Source organism: Dasypus novemcinctus, chromosome 2, assembly GCF_030445035.2.
Source record: "Dasypus novemcinctus isolate mDasNov1 chromosome 2, mDasNov1.1.hap2, whole genome shotgun sequence".
In the NCBI taxonomy this organism is placed as follows: Eukaryota; Metazoa; Chordata; class Mammalia; order Cingulata; family Dasypodidae; genus Dasypus; species Dasypus novemcinctus.
The window spans coordinates 169,453,225-169,477,157 of NC_080674.1; the positions used below are offsets into that span (position 1 = coordinate 169,453,225).

A 23,933-nucleotide genomic window follows, 5' to 3' on the forward strand; every position below is an offset into this window, starting at 1 on the left:
GCAAGAAATAGTTTTTGGTCATCAAGGAAAAATCAGGTGGAGAAGACAAATTTTAGAATAGTCAGTTGGTTAGAAAACAATTTAATGTAGTATATACTCAAATGAAAAATTAAATATAATTCAGTGGGAGGTATACCTCACATAAACTTAATTTATGCCAGAGAGGGAAAGATTCTATAACTGAGTTATCAGGAAAGGCTTCTTGGAGTAGATAACATTTGATATGAGTCTTGAAGTCTTGAATTATTTAAACTATGTATTTGTTTAATGATCCTGTTGTTTTTAAGCCTCCCTGTAATAATCCTCAATTGTTTTTTTTTCTGCCTGTAATAGTCCACTTTTCCCATTTTTTCTTCTGGGAAATGCTCCTTCCTTTCCTTTAATCAGGTGCCTTGAGTGGGAACTGTCATCTTATAGATCTCTTTCCTGGACAGTGTAGATTGGCTCAAATACAAGCACTTGATCTAGTTGGGGTCATTCATAATACCAATCACATGGCCAAGTTGATGAGTCCAAGTAATGGGTACCTGACTCAAGATTGCCTAGTCAGACATCTTTGTAGGGTTTTTGAGTTTTGGTACTAGAGAGAGTGAGTCTTAGTTCCTCTATGGGTTTGTGGATTGTGAGAGTTGAGGTAGTAGGGCTATGGGTGGCCATGTTCCTGGCTGGTCTATTTTAAGAAAGAATGACATTGATCGGCAGGGTGAAAGGGAAATGAGAGACACAAAGAAGGTCTGGGTGTCATTACGGTTTCTAGTTTCAGATGCCTCTGAGCTCTACCTTCATGCATTGCTTTGACTGTTCAATCTTCATGTGAATAACCTGTAATAATCCCTAAACCCACCATCATCTTTCTTTTGCTGGTTTGGGTTGGGCTTTTGTCACATGCAACTAAAAGAGTCCTGGCAAATATTTCATTTTTCCTTCAGGCCCAAATAGAAAGATTAGGAATTATTATCTTTAATTTATAGAGAAACTGAGCCTCAGAAAAAATAGGTAATGTAACCAAGATAATAAAAAAAGGATTGAGCTGATGCAAAACAAATACTCATCTCTTTTGCTGAAGAAAACACTGATAAGTACAAGCAGATGGGTCAGGAAAAGTCTCCTGGCCAAGGAAACTCGATAAAAGAACTTTTAACAAAATCACTTCCTATAGTTTAGGGCATTCTGAGTATTGTGACGCCAAATTTTGGTATCATTTTAGTTTGGGTTTTTGTTGTTGTTGTTATTATTAGCAAAACCTTGGCTTTTGAGGAAAAAGGAAGCCCAGTTCCACCACAGCACCCACTTCCCATTTTACTTTAGTCCCTGGGGTTACCCAGGTCTGAAATCAGTCTTAACTATCTGCTTTGTACCTTAGTGATGTAACACTGAAAAGAATGGATTTTTCACAATGACTAATTTCAAAATGATACTAACATGACTAATTATCTCACTCTTTTCCAAGCATACTCAAATTCATCCCTTGGGTTTAAGGACCACTTTTACTTTACAATAAAGATATCTTCTTAAAGGAAAAAGACTAGGACATTTAAAATATTGTAGCTTGCCTTATTAAAAAAAAGAAGATTTAAGGTGGCATGAAAGGATATACAATATTGGAAGACAATAAGTTAAATGTAGAAGAGAAAGGAATAAGTGACAATAAGCTAGGGACATAAAATAGGAGCGAGGCTAATAAACAATGAATATGACACGATTCTATCATATTTGACAAGTTGTGCTTTTAAGCTTTTAGGCTGTCAAGGCAAATAGGGAAATCTGACCAATGTCATAATTTGCAATGTCCATGAGATAAAGCAAATCCTTAGGAGAAGTATACTGTATCTTTTATTATGGTCAGAAATGACGTGCTCCAGAGTGCTTGCAAAGAGAGCTCTGAGGTCTATAACGTACAAGGCCTGCAGGTCTCCTTCCAGAAGACCCAGGGATGAGGTTCACAGGCCTCGTTCTCAGAGCTGGGAGCAGTATTTCTCAAATTTTATTCATCTTCATGACTTCTGCCATCTTTACTTACTACATCCCCCCCCCAGTTGTTAACCTAATGTATTTATTTAATGTGGATTTCAATTTGACTCAATATTAAATATAACCTCATCTTATCAAGGTAGATTGGCTACTTACATTTTTCTAAGAGCCTTTAAATTAAGTTTGTAAATCTTAGAATAAAAAGTCTATGATATACCACACTAATGAAAGAGGTTTTTGATGTGGGAGGAGTGGGGGGTGTGCGGAGTAGGTATATGGGAACCTCTTATACTTTTTACTGTAACATTTTGTGTGATTTATGTACCTTAAAAAAAAAAAGAATAAAAAATATTTTAAAAAATAGGCATGAACCTCAAAACATGATGTGAAACAAGTAAGTGAAAGAAAAAAAAAAGTCTATGATAACCTAAATTTTTCTTATATACCCACAGGGAGATGTGTGCCAGTCTTTGGGAAACACTGACTTGGGGAAATTATGTGATTGAAAAAGAAAGCTCTAACATTTGAATAGTTTACCCAATGAGTTCATATCTGTGACCTCATTTCAACTTAATATCTATGTTGTGAAACATTATTATTATCACCACCGGAGATGAGGAAACTGAGGTTAAAGGACTTACGTAAGGTTCCCCAACAACCTAGCAGGGATGGAACCTGGGTCTTCTGATGAAAATCAAGTTCTAGCTTCTGTATGAGTGTACAGAAGGGTTTTTTCCCCCCCAAACTGAAGTTCAGGCCCCCTTTGACTGTTTGTGCCTTTGCTTTCTGCCAGAATGCCTCACCCTGCTGGGTCTGTAGAGATGCCCACCTGTGGTTACTGAAACCGAGTCTGCTGGGACAAAGGGAGGAAGTCTGCCCGGCATATGGAGCCCGAAAGGGGAACTTCCTCAACGGCCGTGGACGGTTCCACCGCTTCGCGCCCTGTGGATTTTTGGGGAAGTGTTTCTGTGGGTTCCCAGTCTCTCATTAGGCAGTTTTCCTGGGGTTGCCTTCTCCTCTGGTGGAAAGTCCAGCTGGGAGATTTGGAACAGTTGGTTTGACTTGGCTGCTTGACAGGTACTGTCACCTTGAACTTGGTTTTGAAAGACCTCCGGCTGAGGTTGGTTGCATGAGGACTGCAGGGTGCCTCTCAGTCTCAGGGAGCAATGGAATCATCCCTGGTAGCAGCTTCCTGGTGACAAATTCAGCAAGCTCAGAATGGAGGAGCCATCTCTGCCTCTTACACGAATAAATCACCTTGAACTCTGGACTTAGGTGTGTGATTTATATTCTTACTGAGTTCTGATTCTTGTTTTATTATCATTATTATGAATAAAAGTATTGTTTTCTTCTTCATCCTTCTCTTAAAGAGACTTTTAATCTCTTATAACTTAAAAAAAGTTATTGATTTTTCACTTTTTATTTGGAGGTAATTGTAGAGACACATGTAGCCGTAAGAAATACTACAGAGTGTACCTTTTATGCAGTTCCCCTAATGGTAACATTCTTAAAGAGATTGAAAAATTACTGAGATATAATTTAAATACAACAAAATTCACTCTTTTAAAGTATACAGTCTGATGAGTTTTGACAAACACAGACAGTGGAGTAGTTGCCACTGCACTCAAAACAGAATGTTTCCAGCCCCCTCAAAAGGCCCCACACACTTCTTTGAAGCTGATCCTCTTTCCCCATCCCAAGTCTCCAGAAACCACAGATCTGTTCTCTCTTCTTACACGTTTGCCTTTTCTAGACTTTTAAATGGAATCATATACCATGTAGTCTTTTGCATCTACCCTTTCCACCCCCTCCCTTTAGCAAATTGCTTTTTCTTAATTTTTTAGGAGATAACAGGGCTTGACCGTGGGACCTTGTACACGGGAAGCAGCACTCAAACCATTGAGCAAAATGCTTTTGAGATCTATCCATATTTCTTAATTTATCACTAGTTTGAACTTTTTTGGTTGAGTAATATTCTGTTATATGTCCAGTTTGTTTATCCATCTGGGCATTTGGGTTGTTTCCAGTTTGTGGCTATTATGAGTAATATATGGTGTGAGATACGGCTTAAGATGTTTTTTTGCATATGAATATTAAATCATTCCACAACAGTTATTGAGAAGACTGCTTCCCCTTGGAACCTTTTTTAAATGGGGGAAAAATGGTCACTTCTGTCTGAAATCAATTGACAACTTTATGTGTGGATCTATTTTTGGACTCTTTATTCTGTTATGTTGATTTATATGTCTATCCTTAAGATTCATACCACATCATCCTGATAACCAACTTTATAGTAAATTTTGAAATCATTGATAAATTCTTCCAACTTTGTTCTTTTAAAAATTGTTTTGACAATTCTATTTCCTTTATATTTTAGCATACATTTTAGAATCAGTGTGCCAGTTTCTCAAGGAGATATTCTGCTGGGATTTTGATTGTGGTTGTGTCAAATCTATAGATCTATTTGGGGAGAATTGACATCCTGAAAATATTGACTCGTCTGACTGATGAATATGGTGTATCTGTTTATTGATCTTTTTAAATTTCTTGCAGCAATATTTTGTGTTGCTCATTGCTTGTGTATAGAAATACAATTGATTTTTGTTCATTGACCCTGTATCCTACAATCATATTAAGATTGCTCATAAGTTCTGGTAGGTTTTTTGGGTAGATTCCTTAGGATTTTGTTTTTAGAATATCATGCCCTCAACAAATAAAGGGAATTCTCCTTTCCAATATTGGAACATTTTATTTATTATACTTGCCTTAATGCACATATTAAGACCTTCAGTATAATGTAGAATAAAAATGGTGAGAGCAGACATCATTGCATTGTTTCCACTCTTAGGTGGAAAGTGTTCATTCTTTCATCACTGAATACGATGTTAGCTGTAGATTTTTTTGAAGATGCTCTTTATCAGGTTGAGGAAGTTCCTTTCTATTTCCAGTCTGCTGAGACTTTTGATCATGAATGACTTTTGACTACTGTCATATCTTTTTTTTCTCTGCATCTATTTAGATGATCACATGGCTTTTATTTTTTTAGTCTGTTAACATAATGACTCACATTGATTGCTTTTCAAATACCAAATCAAGATTGCATTCTTGGGATAAACCCAATGTGGGCATGATACATACATTTTTCTTTTGGACTCAGTTTGCTAATATTTTGTTAAGGATTTTTGGTTCTAGGTTCATGAGAGTTATTGGTCTATAGTTTTATTTTCTTGTAACTTTTTATCTGGTTTTAATATCAGGGCAATCCTACATCACAAAATGATTGTGAAGTGTTTCCTTCTCATTTTCCGGGAGCATTTGAGTAGAACTGATATTATTTCTTCTTTAAATGTTTGGTAGATTCCCTACTAAAGCCATTTGTGTCTGGAAATTTTTTTAGCTATGAACTCAATCTCTTCAATAGATATAAGGCTATTCAGATTATCCCTTTCTTCTTGAGTGAGTTTTAGTAAATTGCATTCCTCAAGGAATTTGTCCTTTTCAGCTAATTTGTCAAATTTATTGGCATAGTGTTGTTATTTTCTTATCCTTTTAAATGTGTGCTTTAATATCTAATAAATCTGTAGTGATATTCCTTCTTTCATTCCTAATGTGAGTAATTTGGATTTCTTGCCATTTTTTTCTTGATTAATATGCCCAGAGGTTTATAACTTTTATTAATCTTTTTCAAAAACCAGCTTTTGATTTCATTGATTTTATTCATTATTTTCCTTTTTTCTATTTCAATGATTTCTGCTCTTTATTATTTTCTTCCTTCTATTTAGTTTTCATTTACTCTAAATTTTCTAATTTCCATAAGGTGGAGATATAGACAGCTGGTTTTAAATCTTTCTTCTTTTTCTAACATGAGCGTTTAACGCTATAAATTTCTCTTTAAGTATTGCTTTAGCTGGATCCTTCAAATTTTTATATTTTATTTTCATTTTCATGTGCAGGCATACCTTGGAGATATTATGGGCTCCGTTCTAGACCATGACAATAAAGTGAATTTTGCAATAAAGTGAGTCACACTAACTTTTTGGTTTCCTAGTGCACATAGAAGTTATGCTTGTATTATTCTTTAGTCTATTAAGTGTGCAATAACATTGTGTCAAAAGAAGAATATAATTACCTTAATTAAAATGTGACACGGAGACACGAAGTGAGCACATGCAGTTGGGAAAACGGCACCGATAGACTTGCTTGACACAGGGTTGCCACAAAACTTAAATTTGTAAGAACAAACTCAGTGTCTACCGAACACAAATAAAGCAAAGTACAATAAAATGCGGTATGCTTTGCTATACAGGTTAATTAAAAGTGTGCTGTTTGTTATCCAAATAGATTTTCTTTTTCCCACTTTGTAGCTGATACAGAGTTGAATTTCTTTGTGGTCAGAAAAAAGTACTTTCTGTAATTTCAATCCTCTAAAATTTATTAAGATTTGTTTTATGGCCCAGAATATTCCATGAACATTTGAAAAGAGTGTGTATTATCTTTTGTTGGATGAAGTGTCCTACAAATGTCAATTAGGTCAGGTTGGTTGATTGTGTTGTTCAAGTCTCCTATATCACACTGTTTTTTTTTTTTTTTTTTTTTTTTTCCTTTCAGTAGTTGAGAAAAGAATGTTGAAATCAGATTTGTCTATTTCCCCTATGGCCATTATCCATTCACCTATTTCATTCTGCTCCATTCTTTGTCTATATGTCTTCTGGGATTATATATTTTCATCTTCAGTTTCACTGATAATTTCTTCTACTGTGTTCTTTTTGCTGGCAAACTTGACCAAGGAATTTTTCATTTATGATATTGTATTTTTCATATTTAGCACTTTACCTAACTTTTTTTTACAGTTTCCATCTCTTTGCTGAAATTCTCCATTGTTCATATATTTTGTCCACATTTTTGCACTAGATCCTCTATCATATTAATCCTAGTAATTTTAACATCTCTAACTTCTAGATCATGCATAAGTCTGGTTCTGTTATCTATTTTCTCTTGACAATAGGATTTTTAAAATTTCTTGCTTCTTTGTGTGTCTTGTTATTTTTAATTGAATGCTAGATTCAGGGTAAAAAACACAAGAGACTTAGGTAAATAGTAATTAATGCTCAGAATAGCATAGCTCTTCTTCTGTCAAGCCATTAATGTGGGGAATTGAGTCAATTTAGTAATTTGTTGAGCTGAATTTGTTATTGTTGCTTCATAGGTGCTGAATGCGTGTCCTGGAATTCTGAAGAATTTTTTTCTCACTGTTCTTGCCCCGTCCTGAACTTTTACCAGCCCCTCTCCACTATTACATTCCTCTTTCAGTGAAAGATTGCTGTTGCTGTTACTCAGGGCCAGACGTGTGGTGGAAAATGGGAGTAACTTGTATCTTCTTCTCCAGAGTCAGTATTAGGCCCTGTGCACCAAGCTGCAGGAATGAGGCTTTTTCCACATTTCTGCTCCTCTGCCAGGAGGAGGCAACCTCTGACTCCTATTACAGGTCAGGGACTGGAACAGGTGAGTTTATACCCACCTTTGACAGATGAACTCTACTTTGTGGCAGGGGGGGATCTTTAATATGAGTGAATTTTCTGTCCTTCTCATAGGAGCTATTGCCTGTTTCAAAGCAGGTCAAGTGCCAGACTTCAAGTAGGTTTCTTAACCCTTCTCCAGAAGCAGATTTTTTTCTTCATATTACAGAAGTTTTCGTGTTACATATGGATTTTGTGCTGTACTCCTGAGGCAACTGACCATCACCTGTACTTACGTAGGACCCAGAGATGGATGGGCTTCTTCAGATACTCCTGCTCATCTCTCAACCCCTGGCAGGCTCAACACTCCTGCACCACTGAGGAAGTTCTCTCATATCTCTGCCCTGCTTTCAGTCTTTCTCTTAAGTACCATGCTCTTAAGGAGCTCATGGAAAAGAGTTAAGGAGTGGGTGTGGACTCCTCATGTGTCTGTGGCTCCCAGGGGGTTCATACCAGCCCACAATTAGCCTCTAAGAATTCATGAACATTTCATTGTTTTCTTCTTACTTGTTTTTTTTTTTTTGTAAATTACTTTTTAATTATAAGAAGACAAAAGCATTGACATTAAGTGTTGCAAAAATCCTTCCTGATACCTGAAACTGAGGGAAAAAAAAACCAACTCTTATTATTGAGAGGCAAATAATTTGTTTACATTAAAAAAAAAAAAAAAGACCCAGCAAAATACATACACCCATTCCATTTCACAGCTCTGAAAAGGTAATGTTCAGTGCAGATAGAATTTGACAACAGTTGACCTTCAGGCTTATTAATTTTTCAACTTAAGCCCAATATCAACAGGGTTAATGTAAGCTGGAAAAATGGCTTTAATATTCATTAGACTGCGGGGTAGGTATTTCCTGTAGCGCTGCACTGTCGAATAGTCTGAGTACTTGTGACGATGTGCTCGCTGTGAATTGGATTCAGGAGGCTTGGTTGCATGCCACTTCAGAGAACAGGCTGCATAGAGCCGACTTGAAAGGCCTGGGTCAGCTCTGTTTTCTCTCTTTTGGCTTGAGGCTCTGAAGAGTCATCCAGTTCTTTATCCATTTCACTTTCCACTTCACTGCCTTCATCTTTATCCCGATTTCCAGGTGACACAACATTTAAATTGCCAAATGGCTATCACTGCTATAGGTGTCTCTCCTGTTGCCTGGGCAACACGATGTTCTACTAAGGAGAACATATACTCCTCGTAGAGTGGACGAATCAGGTGAAAGGAGCCAAAGCTAGCAGCGCTGCATAAGGTTACGTCCTGAATAACTATCAAGCTGTAGAAAGTTCGTTTTAACAGAAATTGCCTGACTGCTTTAGGAAAACTGGATCTTCCTTTGTAGGGCTTCAGTGCTTGCATCATCACATTGTCAAGCCAGGCAGCCCATTGCTCCAGGGTGCTCTGCAGCTGATGTGTCATCTTGAAGTCTGTTTCTAGTCTCTGAACCATGTTGTCATCACACTGGCATACCCAGGAAGCGTGCTCCTGGACACTGGCAAAGTTGACACGGTTGAGTTCATCGAGCATCTGGTTTATTTGTGAAGTGTTCTGAAGCACTGCACGAGCCGCCTGGGCCAGGAGATGGAGTGATGTATATCTTAGCAGAGTCTGGGCAAAGGCAGTTACAGTGGCAATCTTGGTTTGTGTTATTCTCTGTGGAATATTGTTCATGGTATTGGAAAGCCAGCCTTCAAGCTTTTTGCAAAATTTCGAATGGCTTGGGTCAAGACACAAGGAATAGGTCTCTAAGGATGTTGGGCATGAGAATCTCTACCAAAGCCTGTACATCCTATGGTCACAGGTACACATCCATTTCAGGATAGACACATGTTTGCACAGAGTTGTCAGCTTTGCTTTGGAGGTAGACTTTCTATTTCACTCACATTGCTTGATTCAGTAATGGTAGTTGTCTGTTGGAGTAGAGGGAGAATAGCGCCAGAATGTTTGCCACAATTTTTCTATCAGGCTAAACTGAAGATTCACAACAATGTCCAATATTGCCTCACAGTGCTCTTGCTAAAGACTCTGCGGTGCCATGATATCCTCAAAGGTGGTGCCATCTGGCAGAGAAAAGATTTCAACTCCTCCAAATTCTGGAAGGGCTCGAGATGCATCTAAAAATTGTTGATGATGTTGACTTTGGGCAATTACAGTTTGCTCAACAGATGTGCCTGTCTGTTGACCACTTCCTGTGAAACCATCTGCAGCCCCATCCACTTTCTGCATAGGCTTGTACCTTTGTTTCTGTTGCATGGATTGTTGTCTCATAGCTATATACTGTATGTCTTCTTGCAGGTGATTAAGAGGGGACTCTGGGAAACGGACTTTGGCCCAGTGGTTAGGGCGTCCGTCTACCATATGGGAGGTCCGCGGTTCAAACCCCGGGCCTCCTTGACCCGTGTGGAGCTGGCCATGCGCAGTGCTGATGCGCGCAAGGAGTGCAGTGTCACGCAAGGGTGTCCCCCGCGTGGGGGAGCCCCGCGCGCAAGGAGTGCGCCCCTGAGGAAAGCCGCCCAGCGTGAAAAGAAAGAGCAGCCTGCCCAGGAATGGCGCCGCCCACACTTCCCGTGCCGCTGACGACAACAGAAGCGGACAAAGAAACAAGACGCAGCAAATAGACACCAAGAACAGACAACCGGGGGAGGGGGGGAAATTAAATAAATAAAAAAAAAAAAAAAAAAAGAGGGGACTCTGACTTGACACGAATCCCATAGTAATGGTACTTGGAGTTTCCTCTAGTTCCCAATCTCCTGGTATGTAGCCCCATAAAAACTGATCTTATTAGTTTTCCAAAAGATGCAGTATTAACCGGATCCAGTTTGTGTTCCTGGCAGTGCTGTAGATAGTGGTTGTATAGAGTGCTTCTGGGAAGGCTCATTCCTTCTGCTGTTTCGTAATTGTCCAACAGCCACTGAAGATGGCTATTGAGAAGAGAGCTTCTGTGAGCGGACAGACCGTCAACTTTTGCAGCATCTCAATCGCCATTTCAGTTCTTGCTGGGGAGTCCCGAGTTGTGTGTGTCACTGAGTGACCAGAATTCTCCATTGAATTCTTGATCAGATCGGTTCCCCCAGAGCTGCCGATAAGTTGTCCTCCTGTGACTCCCATCTGAATCCCACCGGTGCCCACCATACTGTGGGACGAGACCACGGTAGTGACCTGTGCAGAACTCCCTTGAGTATCAAAGTAATCCCCTCCAGTGTTTTGGCTGTACATCTGCATTTCCGTGTAAGGATAAGTTGTTGTTCAGATTGTGCCATTGGTAGAGGCAGTATCGCTTCCTTCCACATACTGCGCCTGAGCTGGGTAGACGTGTTGTACTTGCTGTACAGTTTGTACCTGCTGTACCTATTGTTGTACTGGTACCTGCTGTAGCACCTGTGTAGGTACTGCTGCTCGACTAGCCACAGATGTTTGTAAAGTCACTGTTGAACCTGTGTCCGACCTGGTTTCTGATGTCTGCATGATGGTCTCTGGGCTGTGGATTATTGTGGTGTTGGTGGTGGGTGATGGAGATGGTGGTGGTGGGGAGGAGGAGGAGGAGGAGGAGGAGGAAGAGAGGAATAGTCGTTGTTGATGGGTAACAGTCGCCAGGACTACGGTGACTACGGTGCTTGATTCACAAGGCAACGGTTGCTATAACTCACGTAAGAGAGAGCGAGGGAAGGAGAGGGAGACACTTGCATGGGGAGGGGTGGAGGAGGGCCTTGCTTGCTTTTATGGCTGCCATCTCTTCCTCACATGCCATGCAAAAATTAAAATTGTTCACGTGCCCCTCATTTCATACAGTAACCTCATCTCCCTAATGGCAAAAATGATAATTTTAAAGATATTTTGGATTTCTTTCTTATTGTTCAGGTGGCATCAACTTTTAATTATCTTTCTACATTCAAAGTGGAAGCCTGAAGTCATTTCATTTTTTAGTATTGTTAGAATCAAAATCTGATGCTATGAAATCACTCAAGACCAAAGTTATTTTAGTAAGAATTATTGTATGAATCATACAATCATTGTATAAAGCAAATTTCAAGTGAATCAGACATTTAAAATATGCTGTAGTAGTCTCCCATCAAAACATTTAGCTACTGTTTTTATTATTTCATGTGCTCGACATTTGGAAGAAGTTATTGCTCAGTGTTTTTTTTTTTTTAAAGATAATCAATATACAATCAATATTCAAAATACTTCTCTATTTTTTAACCCAACATTAAGGTGAGCTTTCTTTGGACTTCTAACTGTAATTAAACTCTATTACTATGGGTACAATCTCTTTAAGACTGAAACTCACAAGGTCAACACAGTTAAGGGCCCCAAGGCCATGCAAATGAAGGCTCAATATTCTTTGTGGAAAGATTCTGGCGAATCCTTCCAAGTTTTCATGTGTAAGCTTGCTGGTCTTGTGTCTGGGTCCCCCATGGAGGTTGAGCCATGTGACAATAACTGGTTAACTGCCCTGGAGAGGATAAGAACCCCCTAGTATAAAGACTTTTACAAGTTGGATACCAAGTAGAGGAGACCTGAAAGACAGACTGGGATTTTTTGTGATCTATGTATCTTTAAAAAAAAAAAAAAGACAATTTAATAAGAATAAAATAAAATAATTAAAAAAAAAAAAAGGCAGACGGGGAGGTTTGGGATAGAATGGGCCATTTCAAAATTGATTGATTTGTTTTTGAATAGGAGAATAACATGATACAGAGAAGAGTGGTAAACTGGAACTGCTGCTGACGTTTGGTCACAGATGACTTGGGTGTGAATCTTGGTTTTATTGATAAGAAGCATGATGAAGTAGAAGAAGCTGGACTCTAGGCTGTTACAGGCCTGGAAGTGAATCCTTGTCTCTGCCACTAAAGAATTAGTGACTTTCGGTAAGTTATTTAGAGCTGCGGGCTGCAGTTTCCTCATCAGTTAAATGAGCACAACAGTACCCACTTTGCAGGACTCTGGAGAGAACATGAGATAACATATTTCCATAATGCCTAGCAACATTAGGGCTCCATGAATAGTTGATAGTGATATGATCCCAATTGTAAAAAATCATCCATTCTGAGCCTCAATTTTCTTATGTGCAAAATGGCAGTGATGACACATATCTCATTGAGCTGTTGAGCAGTTTAAACAAGATAATGTATAGAAAAGAGCTTTGTAAAATGTGAAGCCAAATGTTATTTTTCTTCTTATAAATGTAGCAGTCATTCGAGGATATTAGTGGCCACCATTTCTTGAACACTTCACTATGTGCCATTAAAATTCTCACTGCCCCTGCAAGGTGTATATTATTATTGTTCCCATTTTACATCTGAGGAAACTGTGGAGTAGTGAGGACAAGCGGCAGAGCCAGTGGTAGTGCCAGGGATGAGTTCAGGTTTGAACCCCAGTTATGTGGCTGAGCTCTTGGCTGTTCGGTCGAGTTGTAGGATGGTAACAGAATGGGCTCTCACGGCATATTGGTGGTGAATGCCTACCAGAGATCACAAACTAAAGTGTCCAGAATCCGCACAGCGAATGTAAATTAGTACACATAGGCAGAGGTGTAAGGCTGGGTACGAAGGACAAACTAGGAAGTAGTGGAGACTATATACTGGCATCACCTGTTCCTTTCCAGGGGAACAGCCACCATTCAGCTCTAGCTGACTCTGCCAGGTGCAAAAGTGGGACGAGCCTCATCAGTTCTGAATGCTGTTTTGAGGGAAGCCAGAAATTTCAACTTACATGTGGAATCTCTCAAGTTTAAATGTTGGCCACAATTGTAATAATAAAAAAAATAGATTATGTGGGGAAGCAGATGTGGCTCAAGTGACTGGGCTCCCACCTACCATATAGGGGTTCCCAGATTTGGTTCTTGGGGCCTCCCTGGGAAGGTGAGCTGGCCCATGCTGCAGTGAGCTGGCTTGCACTATGAGCTGATGCAACAAGGTGATGCAACAAAAAAGAGACACAGAGGAAAGACAGTGAGAGACAAAACAAACCAGGGAGCTGAGGTGGCTCAGCGACTAGATGCCTCTCTCTCATGTTGGAGGTCCCAGGACTGGTTCCTGGTGCCTCCTAAAGAGAAGGTGCGAAGAGAAGACGAGCAGACAGAGAAGAACGTGCAGCAAATGGATGCAGAGAGCAGACAGCAAGTGCAGGTGGCAAGGGGGGTGGGGATAAAAAAAATAAAACAAATCTTTAAAAAGATATTGCTTATGTGGGCCATGCTGTGAGGATTCTAGAAAACAGGCTGGACCTGATGTGCAGGTTATGAGCTACAGGAGCCAGGGTGGCAGCAGAGGCACTGCCTGGCATTGCTACAGCTATGGACATGGGTTTTGACTAGACATGGTTTTGGCCAAGGGGCTAAACTCAGGTGTGAGGGCATTTTCCATTCATCATGAGATCATTCATCATGTATAAATACCCCTGGCTTCAACCTTTGCCAGTATGGAGAAGACACATTTGTATTTACATTGAAATCAATACTTGTCTTGGTTTCCTAGGTCAGCTGTAATAAAGCACCATAAACTCAGTGGCTTAAAACAACGGAAATTTGTTGTCTCACAGTTCTGGAGGCTAGAAGTCTGAAAGTGAGGTGTCAATAGGGCCGCGCTCCCCCTGAGATCTTTAGGGATCTGTTCTGTGCTTCTCTCTTGGCTTGTGGCGAAGGCTTGCAAGCAATCCATAACATTCTCTGCCTTGATGGTCCCATGGTGAGCTCCGCTGCATCTGCTTGTGTCCAATTCTCCAACTCTTGTAAGGACCCCAGTCATATTGGATTAGAGCTCACTCTAATCCAGTTTGGCCTCATCTTAACCAGTAACACCTTCAAAGACCCTATTTCCAAATAAGGTCACATTTATAGGCCTGGGGGTTAGGACTTGAACCTGTTTTTTTGGGGGGGACACAATTCAACCTGTAATATTACCTGGCTTGTTTCATGCTTCTACTGGCCACCTGTAGTCTCTTCCTAGGGATGGTGGTAGCCCACGTGTGCTCCTGAAAAAGTCAGCTCAAGAGAAACAGTGGGGAAGCAGATGTAGCTCAAGCAGCTGGGCACCCACCTCCCACACGGGAGGTCCTGGGTTTGGTTCCCAGTGCCTCCTAAAGAAAACAAGCAGATGCCACAGCCAGCAGATGCTGCAACAAGTAGATGCCACAATAAGCAGACACTGCAATGAACAGACACCACAACCAGCAGATGATGCAACCAGATGATGCAACTAACAGGAACGGAAGTGGCTCAAGTGGTTGGGCACTTGCCTCGCACATGGGAGGTCCTGGGTTTAGTTCCTGGTGCCTCCTAAAGAAGATGAGCAGACAGATAAGGGAGCCATCTTGGGGCGGTGGGAGGCATAAAAAAAATAAAAAATAAATAAATAAATTTCTAAAAAAAAACAACAAAAAAGAGGGACAGTTGTAGTGTAGTGGTTAGAAGTCTGGGTTTGACTCTCTGATTTTTCATTTTCTAGCTTTTAGACCTTGGGTACTTTGCTTACCCTTTCTGAACCAATTACTTATCTATAACATAGGAATAATAACTTCGCCTACCTCAAAAGGTGGCTGTGAGAATTAGGAGGTAATAAATTATAAATTGTAATTGGGAAAAAGTCTGGCATATATTAAGTGCCCTACAGAGGTTAGCTATCATCACTCACATTTCTTCCTTGCTGGCCCTGCTATTTGAGGCATCTATATGCTGCCTCTTATGCCCTGGCCTCATGAAAGAATTCAGTTGGTATTGCCCAGAGCCCTCAGGGGCCCAAGGCTGCATGTATTCATTCATTCAGAAACTATTTCTCGAGCGACTGCTATGCGCTAGGCTCTGTTGTGGGCATCGGTGAATCATCAATTGTGAACAAGATAGGGAAGGAGCTTATATTCTAGTGCAAGAGAATGGCAATAATTATTTAAGGTGAATAAATGAACACAATAATTTCCGAGTGCTTAGCATCAGAAAAAGAAAATAGTGATATGATGGATAAAGAATGGAAAGTTGTTTTAGATCGGGTGTTCAAGGGCAGCGGACTTGGCTCAGTGGTTAGGGTGTCCGTCTACCACATGGGAGGTCCGTGGTTCAAACCCTGGGCCTCCTTGACCCGTGTGGAGCTGGCCCACGCTCAGTGCTGATGCGCGCAAGGAGTGCCATGCTACGCAGCCCCACGCACGAGGAGTGCGCCCCATAAAGAGAGCCACCCAACGGGAAAGGAAGTGCAGCTTGCCTAAGAATGGCACCGCCCACACGGAGAGCTGACAACAAGATGACGCAACAACAAAAAAAAGAAACACAGATTCCCATGATGCTGACAACAGAAGTGGACAAAGAAGAAAAACGCAGCAAACAGACACAGAGAACAGACAACTGGGGTGGGACAGGGGTGGTTGGGGGGGGAAGGGGAGAGAATAAATAAATAAATAAATAAATCTTAAAAAAAAAAAGATTGGGTGTTCAAGAAAGACCACTCTTTGGAGGCATCCTTTGAGCTGAAATGGAAATGACAAGAAAGTTTCTTTTCCTTTGAAAATCTGGAGGAGGAGCATTCAAGGGCCCTATGGCAGGGATAGCTTGGCTTCCCCAGGGAACAGGCCAAAGGTCAGAGTGGCTGGAATGGTTAGATTGAGGGGAAGAGAAGAGCTGGGGCCTCTGAGCTAGCCAGGGGCTAGGTCCCACAGGCAAAGCTTTTGGGTTCTATTTTACATCCTCAGTGAAGGATTTGAAGCAGGGAAGTAAGGAGCCCTGATTTATGTTTCCAATGGGTCATGCTTGGTGCAGTGTAGAGGACGGACTGGAGGGCAACGGTGGGGGAGTCGAAAGCTTAGCAGCCCCTTGTGGGCGGCCATGGGGTAGGTGGGGAAGGCAGGGAGACCGGCTCGCTTCTATGCTTTTTCTTCATTCATTCTTTACTCAGCAGCTCTTTCTTGAGTTTCTGCCAGCAATGCGCTGAGCACTAGGGATACACTGATCTGTGAAATTGTCATGCTGTCATTGACTGCGTTCTCGTGCCCCCCTTGATTTCCTGAGGCCTGGACCAGGGCTGCCTGAGCACATCATCTTTCAGGAAAATTATCTTACAGTGGCGCACCTCAAACCACATGCTCGCACGACTGGAGCCAATAACCATGTAGGACTGAGGGTCACACATCTCAGATTTTTTCTCTTCTCCCTAGATACCTTCCCTTCAACTTCCTACCTCCCTTACCAAAAGAGAGACACCACCATATAAATGTGGTGATGCAACATGGATCTGGGGGCAGAAGGAGGCATCTGAATTGACTGGACAGAAACTCTGAACCTCGTCAAAGCCTGTACACGTTTGTGGGAATTGGGTTCCAGGGCCTGCACCTCGAGGAGGCCACAAAAGGAGTTACAGGTCACAAAGATGACCTTTCATTCTGGTCTGCCTCCAAAAAGGTCAGGTTTTTTTTTTTTTTTTTTTTTTTCTGATTTAAGGTAAATTACTTTTTAAGGTAGTGAAACAACATTGCCTAGTATAGAGAATGCGTTGTCAGATTTGATTCAAAACTTCAGGCCTTTGCATGAAATTCTGGATGCAACCACATTCCTCTAATAGTAAAGAAAATGGGCAATCGGCCTTCCTCAGAAGAAACCAAGTACCTACTAACTGTCATTCACTATCCAATCGGCAGAGACCTGTGAAAAGAACTCCCAAGAGAGTCCGCTGGCGGCTAAACGCCTCTAACTCTTCCTTACAGAATAGAAATGTCAGTTACATTTTAATGGGGGTGGCGGTTCAAGTTGCAAGGAAGCAATGGGGAGTAGAACAAGGACCTGTCAGATTCCAGGGACTTTCTCATTTGGAAATAATTCTGGAAAAAAGAACGGGTGAAAAAAGAGCTTAAACCAGTTCCAGAAACATAAAAGTATAGCGATGGAAGCCTTTGTGAGAATATTACCCACATATCCAACATGTGAAAAAGGAGGAAAAATAGAATCTGTTTTGAAAGGGGGCAGGGGTTGTAGGGTTCAGCTTGTTGGCACCCACTCCCCACCCTCCCTTTCCGGGCAAGACTTGGAGCCTTAGTCTTTCAAGGAACACAGTTGGAGTCCTACTGATTTAAACCATGATAAAGAATGAAGATCGTGTTAATACGTTTACCCCTAAGCTAAATTTTATTTAAAGTTTGTCATATCCTAGGCACTTTGCTAAGACAACGCTTTGCATACAGAGCATTGCACTGGATCCCGTGAAAGGAGGCTTGCTGGATCTGCTGTCAAGATGAGGAAGCTCGGGTGCCCTAGGTAATGTGCCCAGAGTGGCACAGTTCCTGAATGGCAAATTTTCACTTCAGTCTCAGAGCTGACACCAAATTTCTTCCTTTTAACCCACAAACTCCTCTCTCCCTCTCTCTCTCTGACAGGTCTCTATGGAAGCATTTCAAGGAATGTTTACAGGAAGAAGTCAGGGAAGAGAAAAAGGAGGAAGAAAAAGAAATGTGCAGGGGGAGGAGGCGGTGGAAGGAAGAGTGAAATTAACCTAGTGACAAAGAGGAAATTAATGTAAAATACCCAAACCCCAAGGAACCAAATGTTAAGAAAGGAAATTCCATGGAAAATCCAAAGAAAGATAATATCATGAGGAGGGAGAGGAAGAAGAGGCGGGCTCAGACGTAAGGTCAGTCTTTTCCAGTGAGGTTTCGGCCCAGCCAGCCCTCCTGGTTTCTGTTGCGACGTGGTGCTCTGTCAAGTCAAGTTACGTAGGACCCTGGCCCAGGACCCAGGAGTCCTGCGGCTGGCTTGCTGGAGCTGGCACCCAGCTCATGAGGCCCCACGGTGATGCTGGCGCTCCGTGCTGTCAAATGATGGTTTTGTCTCCAATGGACGGAAGTCTTGCTGGGTTGCTGAGATGACTGGGTGGCTAGGGGTACATGGGGAGACAGTGAACAGACCCAGGGACAACTCCCACGTCAAGCATCTGGCTGTGGGATGTCTTGTTCTCCAAAAGAACAAAGCAGGGAAAAGAAACCAGTGAGATGCTGTTGGCTGGTTTGTGATGACTGATCTCTGCCATTCAGTAGCCCATTTGTGAGGAATCAGGTGTCCAGATGACTGGTATCAACCCCACACAGCACCCGGGGCTTGGGTGGAGGTGGTGGCAGAGCTGCTACTCCTAGCTCCATTTTATAGAAGAAATCCCCAAGACTCAGAGAGATTGTGTTGTCTGTCCAATTCTTTCCTATCCCTTTTGGCATCCTCTTTTCCTTGGGGTACCCTGCACCCCTCGTAAGCATCCCTTGGTCATCTGTTTAGATGCTTAGCCCTAACCGAAGGGTCCTGCACTACCCCTAGCAGAACCACTCAAGAGGCCAAACAGATAATGCAGCACTGTGGGAGGCTGACAGGTATAAGAGAGCCAGGAGGAGAAGGTGAGCAAATAGATGGTGCATATTCAATGAACACACATCACGACACTGGTGAACAAATAAAACCAGAGCTTTCTAGTGTACACCCCCCCTGACTAGATCATCCCTCAGGTCCTTTTGAGCTATAAATTTAACTTTTTTTTTTTTTTTGCATTCCATTAAAACGAGCACATCTTTGTCTATTCTCTCCAGATTGAGGAATGAGTGGAGGCAATGAGCTAATCACATACGCAAATCTCTCCTCGTGGGCACATTAGCTAATGTGCAACTCTTCCCATGACTTACTGCTCTGACTGGGTTAAAGTACATCCCTCCTATTCTTGGACCTGGGGGATTGACAAATGATGGAATTTCACACATCTGTGCCCAACATCCCTGCAACTACACGCAAGGAACCATTCTTAGTCTTTCTCGTTGCCAGAGGCAGGGCGGGACAGGAGCTGGCAAGTTACCCAGCCTTGTTTCCTATCAACTGTGGTGTTAATGAGATGGCTGGAGCCTAATGACTGGACTGAAAATCCTGAGTTTCTGTATCTTGTGATGGCCTCATATTGAAAAAAAAAACAAACACAAAAAACATGGCAATTTTAAGTAGTTAATATTTTAATCACGTTGTAAGCGCCTCATAACCATGTCAATACTTTTAAAAAGTTGTGAAAACAATATATTCATGATAAAAAGAGAAAAAAAATACCTAGGAAGGTATAAGAAGTAAAAGTCCCATCTTAAGCATAGCAGAAGATGACATTTTCAAGAAAATGTTCTAGAAGAGAATATGGGATCGTATGATGTGAAAACACGGGCAACTCTGCGTCTCAACGGTGATTCACCAGGCAAGTACCACGACTCTCAGGTCCCCTCAGTGAGTCTCATTCTGCAGCAGAGAGAGCCTCCTGTTGAACAGATTTTAGGAAAAAAGAAACCTGACTTCCTTTTTCTTTTGCCCCCAGTGCATGACAACTCCAACCAACCAACAACAGCTATTTCAAGGTCCTGCCAACCGCTCAGGAGACAACTATGCCATCACCCCTGATAATGCAGCAGATTCAAAAGAACAAAGGGAAGCCCATAGCAGGAGACCGCACCTTGCCCAACCTCAGGAAAAGTTGATGGGATTAGATTTCAGTCAACATCCAGCGTAGGGCAGCACACTTCTGGTAAGATGACACAAAGCAGGTTAGTTCTCTCCGCACACCGCGGGATTTCCATTCCTGAAATCCACCGAATGGACCTGCCAGAAGTCGGGCGCTGTCGGCTCTAAACTGCACAGAAGTGGAGAAGAAATCAAATGGAGTGTGTGCACTTTGGGGAACACGTGCGTGGGCATGTGCACATACGTGCACACACAGAGTAAAAATCACCCCAAGGAAAGGCATATTTCTTTTGTAAGTTACTAGGATTCCAAAGTTTTCAGTAGCACTCCAGAATTTTCAGTAAAATTGTTCCTGAATTTAAAAACATTCACTAAGCTTAGTCTCTTACCTAGACTTCAAATGATGAAACTATTTAGAAAATCTAAAAGAAACGATAACATGGAGGTTATTTTTAAATATTTGAAAATAGAAAATGATGCTCTTAATCACAAGATGTGGTTGCGATAAATTGCTAAACTCATGATGACTATTGTACTGTGTCCTGAAAAAAACAAAAGTCCCTGTCCTCCCTTCCTAACTCCTAGTGCCCTAACCCTAAAAGAACTAACTACAGTTAAACAATTTTTTTTTGTTAATGTCTGAGCTAAGGAAGAACATTTGGAGCTTGAATATTCTATCTTCAGAGGAGTCCCCCACCAAATAAACAAAAACACCCAAGTCCTTTCCCTCCTCCCATGGCCCAGTGCCACATATTATGCTAACTGCATGGTCTCTTACGTGTTTTGTCTTCCATAGCCCTGGCTTTCTCTTTTCACTGTTACAGAACCCCCACCCCCCCTCCCACATTTTTCATTTTAGAAAAGGATCAGTGGTTTATTTGTTAGTGTAAAAAAGCTTGTAATGAATATAGAATTTGGGAACTGGAAGAAACTTTCTATAGTTGTGGAAGCTGAGGCCCCAGAATGTCTTACGGTTTACAAAAGGGCGTTCTCATCATCATTATACTTGGCCCTCTTAAGCAGCTCCCTGAAGGAAATAGGGGTAGGTAGTTTTATTTCCAATCTACAGATGAGGAAACTGAGATTCCCAGAGGTTAACTCTTCTGACTTGCCCAACAGCCATGTCCTCATTATTCCAGAGGCACAGCCTTAAAGATAACTGTGGTATCCACAGCCTTGTTGGACAGATTCCAGGTATGGAGAGGAGAGGTGGAGAAGTGAGGTGATTCCCAGTGTGCCTCAAAATGCAATACAGGGGAGCCTGGCTGTTTTGCATAAGTTGACAGCCAGCTCCATCTCAGGTACTCTGATGACTTCACTCTCCATGTTTAATATGCCTGCTAGCCCTGGGTTTCCCAGGTAGAGGAGCAAAGGTAGTTTTTGTCACTCAGCTAGCCACTGCCCTCCTCAGACCTGTGCAGATTGGAAGCTGGGCTGGTTTATCCTGGTGGCTGTGCTTCGTATCTTTAGAGCCAACCTTCTTCCCTCATGCCATCCTTTCTCCTTCTCTTAAGGAGGGAAACTTCTTGGGTAGTATTAGCTCCTTTGTCTGTACCTGGGAGGAAGAGAAAAGAAATGGCAAAATAATATCCAGGGTCAATTCAGATCAGTAATATGATCCTGTGCTAGGTACATCTGTACAGACACAAATGAGGCACGGGTGGTCAGATGCATGGCCACGTAACTGAGCCAGGAATTGCACTTGGCTTCAAGAAATAAAGAATCAAAGTTGCTGTGACTTAAACAAGAAAAGGGCTTATCTTTCTTCCAAATTCCTTGAAGTTTGGAGCTGGGCAGTGCTAGCTGGCCAGGCAGCTCTGTGTTTTCATCAAGAACCCAGCCTTTTCTCCGCTGCGCCGCCATTTTTTGTGGGATTGCTTCATGAGATGACTCTTGGATATCTAGACTTCATGCTTCTAAGAGGAAGTAGGAGAAAGGAAAAAAGGCAGAAGGCTACATGCTAGCTGAGTACTCCCTCTTTAAATACCTTTTCTGGAAGTCGCATTCCAACAATATTGAGTTATATTTCATTGGCTGCCCTATCTGCATTGGAGGTTGGAAAATACTTCTGGTTTAGCTTTTACTTTGGTGTTTTTTTGTTTTTTTTTTAGCTGGGCACATTGCCGTGTTTAACAATAACCCTGTGTTATTATGGAAGAGAGGGAGAAGGAGTGTTGGTAGATTACTAATGTCTCAGTTAATCTGGGTAATTTTAGTGCATTGCATGTGCATTGTCTGCTGTGTGGTTTGGCTGAATAAGTAAGCCTGTCCATGCCTCAGTGTTCAGGCCTTCAAAATAGAGATATTCACAACTACCTCATAGTAACAAAACTTTGTAGGATTATTATGGAAGCTCAATGTGCAAATGCATGTCAAAGGCTTGGAACTCTGTGAGGTACACAGTGGGGGCCTGAATAATGTTAGTTGTGATGGTGAGCACAGCGATGAGGGCGATCAAATCACCTCATCCAGAGGAAGAGCTGCTTTAGAGAATTGTCCCATGATCTTTTCTTTCCTCTTCTTCTGGAAACTTCTTTCTCCCTGTCCAGTTGGGCTGCAGAAGAAGTCATTTCTGGGAAATATTTCTGCTCAACCAAAGCCTTGTGTTGAGAGGATTGGAAAGTCCCATACTGGGTGCTGTAGTCCTAGTACTTTTGAGAGTAGGTGATTACAATTTTGAGATGCACAACTTGATGCCTAAAAAGGAAAAGATCTGGAGAAAGGGAGAATTTGACCACACGAGCACAGCATCCTGGAGGTTGAGGCGGCGCCCATCAGCAAACCCCACCTGGAGACAACGTGGACCCATTTTAGACACACCAGAAATGTCGACATCTGGCAGGTAAAACAAGTGCCGGCAAAACGTTTGGACCTGTCACGTATCAGGTCAGAAGCTGATTCCAAAGGAAGCGTTTCTTCTGTAAACAATGCTTCCAGGACAGAAGAGACCTCGGGGATGCATCCTGGCCCAGCTACAGCAGTAACCCCAACCCGCTGAAGTTCCTGCCTGGAACAGAGGCCTGGGGTTTGCCATTCCACGGGGCAGATTAGAAACAACGTCTGTGGAAAGCTGGTGCCAGGATCCTTCTCCAGATCAAAGACTTTCTGCTTCTCCAGGTACAAGTCATTAGAACTGGCTCCAGTGTCTTCAGCCATCAGTTATTTTTCTCTTACCTCAATTCTAAATATATGTAATTATCAGCCCACCTACACACAAAAGCAAACAAAAATTTCCTGCTTTAAATTTCCATCTCCCAATTCCCCTCCATCCTTTTCAAAGTCAAATTTCTTGAAGAAGTATTCTCCATTCCCTACTGCTGCATTCATATTATTTTCACTCTGATCAAAAACCAGAAAAGACTTCACTGTAAGACATAATTTTTTTGTGGAAAAATGTCTTTTTATAAAAGAATGCTGGGAATAGTCAGAGGTTGACTTCGTTTTCATGTCCTAACTTGGAAAAATTAGAGCTGTCCATTTTTTGTTATCTGCCCTTTCCTATCTGCACATCTGATTTTACCTCAAGGTATGTATTGTTTTGTTTTGAAAACTTACTAGTCTGTAGAATAACATATTTTTTTTAAAAAAAGATTTGATCTATTCATTATTCACAGGTCCAAGTTATATATTTTCCTTATAAATACAACATACTTAATTTATTAATGTTATTTATTGATGAGACATTTCTAATAAAATTGCCTACATATGGCTAAATCAAAAAACAAAACAGCTGATACAGCTCCTGAAATCTGACCGCCTGGGCTTGTCTCTCACCTCCAACATTTATTGCTGTACTGTGGACATTTGCTTGTCATTCCGTTTCTTCGTTGGTGAAACTGGAAGAATAATACTCTGCCTTTTGAATTACTATCAGGTTGAGATGCTTCGTGGACGGTGCTTAACAGAGTACAGCCATGGCCCAGACCCTCGAAGACGGCCGGAGGGCTTCCTGGGAGGGGGGCACCTGATCTGTCTTGGCAGCTGTAAAGGGTGAAGCCAGGTGCAG

At 41.7% G+C, this 23,933-nt stretch overlaps 1 long non-coding RNA gene and 1 pseudogene across 1 annotated transcript; one reads left to right on the forward strand and one right to left on the reverse strand.

Annotated features, from left to right (window-relative positions):
* Positions 1 to 8,432: 8,432 nt before the first annotated feature.
* On the reverse strand, positions 8,433 to 9,837 carry LOC101442274 (transcription factor RFX3-like; annotated as a pseudogene).
* A 1,849-nt stretch (positions 9,838 to 11,686) lies between these two features.
* LOC131274599 (uncharacterized) lies at positions 11,687 to 23,486 on the forward strand. Its single transcript, XR_009181874.2, has 4 exons — positions 11,687 to 12,347; positions 16,621 to 16,864; positions 17,610 to 17,713; positions 17,833 to 23,486. It is a non-coding gene; the product is annotated as an uncharacterized lncRNA (long non-coding RNA).
* Positions 23,487 to 23,933: the final 447 nt, after the last annotated feature.